The sequence below is a fragment of the Sparus aurata genome, chromosome 17 (assembly GCF_900880675.1).
Source record: "Sparus aurata chromosome 17, fSpaAur1.1, whole genome shotgun sequence".
NCBI lineage: Eukaryota > Metazoa > Chordata > Actinopteri > Spariformes > Sparidae > Sparus > Sparus aurata.
The window spans coordinates 4,497,754-4,503,518 of NC_044203.1; positions in this window are offsets into that span (position 1 = coordinate 4,497,754).

A 5,765-nucleotide genomic window follows, 5' to 3' on the forward strand; every position below is an offset into this window, starting at 1 on the left:
GTGCATCACAGCCAGGTTTGCCTTGGAAACTCAAAGCTCAATAACCTGTACCAAGAGAAATTCACCGAAACTTGTATGGTATGATACACTGTAATTTATGTCACTTTATCTTACTAATACTAATTTTTTTTTTCATGCACAAACACACATCATTACCTGACATCCTTAGGATCACACCTATGTCAAAATTGTCTCATTCATTTGCTCCATTGGAGTGCAGGAAGCCATCATACGCCCCTAGTGGAAACAAGGAATATTAACTGAAATTGCTCCCTTGCCCAAAAATGGACAAATGGCACAATCTGGTAAAAAAAACATTAAAAACTAAAATTTTCAAGTGTTGAGTTTAGAATGAAAGCCATTTTACCTAAATTATATGATTTTATACTGTAAATCACAAGGAATTAAAAAATGTGGTTTTCATGGGTTTCAATTGGCCAAAAGTGTCCACGATAGAGCCATAAGGTACAATTGTAGATACACAGTATAATATTGACATATTTAAAGAGCAGGTTTTGAAAATTGAAAGATCAGCCAAAAATCCAGACCTTTGGGAAATATCATTCCATATGCATTAACACAGCTAAAATGATCAACAAAAAGGAAGTGAGGTGGACACAAATGGCCAGCATAGAGTCCAGAGGGTTAAGCGTGCACTCACATACTCACACGCAAACGCACACACACAGTATATTTCCCAACATTTAAACTACATTAAACAATTATTTTTTCACTCATTCAATGTGCAGCTTGATTGGACTCTGTCTGCTATAATTCAGTTTTCCAGAATATTAATCTTTCGCGTCGTAATACGCGAACAGCTGCGAGACACTTCCCATAAGGAATGAATGGGATGAGGTCAAAAAACTCGCAAATCTGCGACGTTTTTCAAACATCTCCTGCTCTGGCATACATTCAGCTAGAAACACCATTACAGCTTTAAAATGTAGGCACAGGCCTTGAGTATTTTTGTTGTATTTGAACTTTTTTCCTATGATGTGTAGTTTTTGAACTGTGATCCTTGAACGATGGTGAGTGATTTTCGAGAAATTCAGGGTTTTCAATGATTGTGTATGGCGGAATGTTCGTGCAGCAGAGTGGAGAGGGCCAACTGACTCCCTCACAGTCCGTTGCTACGGCCCCTGCCAACTGTCACCTAGCAACCGAAATCAGCTGGGCAAAGAGAGAGAGTGACAGACAGACAGACAGGAGACATACATCAGACAGATAGACAGACAGACAGACAGACAGACAGGAGACACACATGAGACAGACAGACAGACAGAGAGACATGTACACACACACACACACAGCCATGCTTAAGCGTGCACTCAAGTGCACACAAACGCACACACACAGTATATTTCCCAACATTTAAATTACATTTAATGATTATTCTTTCGCTCATTCAGTGTGCGGCTCGGTCGTACTCGGGTTGCTATTATTCAGCTTTACGAAATATAAATTTTTCGCGACATAAGTCGCGAAAAACTGCTATAAATTTCCCATAAGGAATGAATGGGGCGAGGTCAAAAAAGTCGCAAATCTGCGACGTTTTTCAAACATCTCCTGCTCTGGCATACGTTCACGTAGAAACACCATTTCAACTTTAAAATGTAGGCACAAGTACTGAGTATTTAAGTTGTATTTGAACTTTTTTCCTATGATGTGTAGTTCTTGAACTGTGATCCTTGAATGACGGTGAGTGATTTTGGAAAAATTCAGGGTTGCAGCAGAGTGGAGAGGGCCAACTGACAGAGTGAGAGAGACTCAAAAATTTGCTCAGAAATTTTCTCTTTCCGTGACGATCCTGGCCACAAATTAGGCTCAAAAACAGTGATATTTTCCAGAGTTGTAGCCACACTTGTCTTCTTTCTCCCAATGTGTCTACTTTATCGGTAGGATTTACGGTTTTTGAATTATCGATCACTAACCGACAAGAGTAGCTCTCAAATGCTCCATTTATTCCAATGTAAATCGGGAGGAGAAATTTCAAAACTGCACCCTTTTTTAACTCGCTGCCATTTCCACATTTCTGAAGCTAGGACCACAAAACTTGATGTGTGTGTTCCTTAAGGCCTTTCCTGCTTGATGGTGAGGAAACTTTGCTGATGCCATGTTTGCTTTTTCGTCACGGGGCAAAGTGCACAGCCCACTCTCGCAATTTCCCGGCAGGGAATTGTCTAGTTAATATTATTCTTCCGTACGTTTTTTGACATGCTACTCCTCCTTCAAATCTTCAAACCATTCAACCATTCAAATATCAAAATGTTCAACTTTTTCAGCTATTCAGCTTTTTCCAAAAATAATTTAACATTGATTCAAATGGGAAAATCTTCAAATCCTCTTCAAAACTCATCGACTTTCAACCTCTTCTTGTTCCTCATACGTTGAGCGAGAGACACCATTCAAACTTTAAATGAATCGCAAAACCTTGAACTATTGACCTTGTATTCAGTTTTTAAAAATCTTGTACGGTTTTGAAATGGTCGCAGTTTTAGTTTTAAGGATTTTATGCCCGTCTTCTGAGTTTATAATGGGTGTGTATTGCGTGAGCTAGAGTGCGTGACATCATCAACTGCCGCACCTCAGAGTGAGCAGCTCCGAAAACGGGATTTTTTTTTTGCTTCAGCTTGATTTGGGTCACACATCTTGTACTTGACATAGACAATATAGGCATATAAATGTAGGAAATCGTGTTGGCTTTCAGCTGATGGTCTCATTTCAGCTGTAGGACTTACGGTTTTGGATTTAGAAGCCCGAGAGCGACAAGCACTCCTGAATGTTCCCCATAAGCCGCAATGTTAATTTTGAGCCCAAATTTCTGGAGGATCGCAGACGGTACCTGTTTTGTCTCTCGTTCCTGTGCCCTCATTATGCACTCTACAGAAATAAAAATAACATGGGTGCGTTCAGCAATGTCTCCTGTTACTCAACATATAGCATGTTTTGGCGATAACTATAACAGTTTTCTCAAGAATCGCAGGAGTTTGGGAGGCATTTTCCCATTCATTCCTTATGGGGACATTTTCGTATGTGTTTCTGCTCCTGCTGCAGCATGTCTGCAGCCTTTTAACCTCTTTCTGCCCTCTTACTCTACAACTTTTTGGCCTTTTCAGTCTTTTTTTCTCCTTTTTAAGCTCATTCTGCCCTCTTACTCTACAGCTTTTTAGCCTTTTCAAACTTTCAGCTTCATGTTCAGCAATTAAAATGTTCAACTTTTTCAACTCTTTTAGCCCCCTTAAGTTTTTCTGCCCTGTCAGCTTTTTAAAATATTCTTCTTCCTGCCTTTTCAACTCCTTCAAACATTCCGCTTCATGTTCAGTTATGAAAATGTTAAACTTTATGAACTCTTTTATCCCTCCTAAGCTTTTCTGCCTTTTCAGCTTTTTAAAATAGTCATCTTTCTTTTTAGGAACAGACACCATTCCAACTTTATAATATATAAATATTTTGGTGATAACCATTACTGTTTTTTCAAAAATCGCAGGGGCTTTGGAGGCATTTTCCCATTCATTCTAATGGGGACATTTTAATCTTTGGCTTTGCTCCTGTTCCACCATGTGTGCAGCCATTTTAAGCTCTTTCTGCCTTTAACTTCTCTCCTTTTCAACCTTTTTTCACCTCTTCAAGCTCATTCATCCCTCTTCTTTACAGCTTTATAGCCTTTCAAGATATTCATCTTTCTGCCTTTTCAACTCCTTTAAACATTCAACTTCATATTCAGCTAGAGAAACTGTTCAGCTATCAAAATGTTCAACTTTGTTAACCCATTAAACCTATTGCTTTTAAACCTTTCTGCCTTACCAGCTATTGGAAAATTCTGCTTTTTCTGCAAAATCCCGACCATTCAACCTATAGTTTTATGCATTTTCGGCAGTACGTTCAGCAGATTGTTCTGCGTCAAGTAGTTCAACTACTTTTCTGGTCATTTTTTGTAATTTACACTACTCAATTTACAACAATTTTTACCAATAACATGACACATTTTTTATTTAAAAAAGAACTAACATACATTTTACTGTATTTTTCTTTGAAAAAAGGCATGAAACATGACATGCCAAGTCAACACTGCCTTTGATTGGCTCACCCTGGCAGCACTCAAATGCTTCACAGAGTGGGCGTGTCTTTGTGCCAAGGAGGGCAGAGGTCTTATGGCACAAGCACATCATGGACAACCCTCTTGTTACCCCTGATCAACCCCCGAAAGCGCCAGCCCAACCATGGCCATATTTGAGCATGTACATGTTGGATATAGATGCATCTACATAGACGACCTACATGTTCACATGTGAGCCCTGCAAGCTGAAAACAACAATAATTTAGAATTTTTCCTCTCGAGTTGAGAGGCATATTTCTTCTGGCATGTGAATTTTCTGTAGGCTATTATATTTTGTTTCTCATACACCATTTGTTGATTTATTTAACACTGAGTTAAATTAGTATAATGAGTATAAGTAGTTGCTAAAGCTACTTTTTTCGAAGTAGTTTTACAAACTACATTTCTCCAGGGGTTGAAATGTAGTTTGTTCAAACTACTGCCAGGCTGAAACATATGTAGTTTTACAAGTTACGCTTGCAAAGTAGTTTCACCAACACTGATTGTAGATGGGTGATAAGTAGCGTCAAAGGCCACCTCCTCTGTTCTAAGACACTCATTCCATTTTGACATAGATGGATGCTTTTCTGGTTTAAAAGCCTGCATCTCCCCTCCAGTTGCCTACAACAGAGCACTTAGAATTACCATGACCAGGATGGCTGAGAGCATTCGTCAACATGAGTCAGCTTGTTTCAGCTCTTCATTGAGTGTTATGATGTTCAAACAGCAAAACCCAAGATGTATTTTTATGGCTGTATCATGAAAATATACAAGGTGCACTTTTACAAACGTTAGGTTTTCCGAAATTGAATGCAGCCGGATTTATAATTTTGGTTTTGATGTTAGTTAGGGTTTACACACACCTGCAATTTTGTCATATACCGTTCTTTGATTGGAATTAAAGCCTGCAGACTGATGTAAAGATGATTTGTTGAGATAAAAAGGCAAAACCAGATTTTTGAGTACTGAGAGTATCTATTAGGAGTGTCTGAATGTGTCCCCTAATCACTGATTCAGTCTAACTACTAATGAAAGCGTTGATTCAGCGGAAGATCTTTGAATCAGTCTTTGAACAAAATCTGCGGTAATTTCCGCGATCGCGGAATCGCGGGTTCCTGGGGAGACTAACTGTTATGCCTTAACCAAGATATCGATCATTAATATTAATTGGATCACGCCGATGACATATTTTGGCTAATTTGTGCCTTCTGTTAAATTCGGCAGTAAATACAATGCATTAAGATTTTTCTTTCATTGTGAAAAGTTCCAGTTTTTTCACGACATTGCTTTAAAAGTCAGACTCCCTTAAAAAAACTAACACATTTAAAACTTGTCGCGTTAGTAGTAACTCTATAAATGTTGTGAAACCCAGTGTACAGCGTATTCTTGACTTTTTGGGCGCAGTTGTTCATTCGGCAAATGTTATACATAAAGAAATGTTTTCTTTGTGTAAGAAACGTATCCGTTGTTCCATTGTTCATTTTCATACCGAGCGGGGCGTGACGCGTTTAATGTCAGACACTGTACGGGCTGTTATCTACTTTATCTATTACCGTCCTAATGTTGGTTACGGTTACTTATATTAGAGATCCCCACAAAGTTCATAATAAAACACGAACCCTGACTTCTTTTATCACTCGACCTATGAGATATTGCAGGGTTTGGG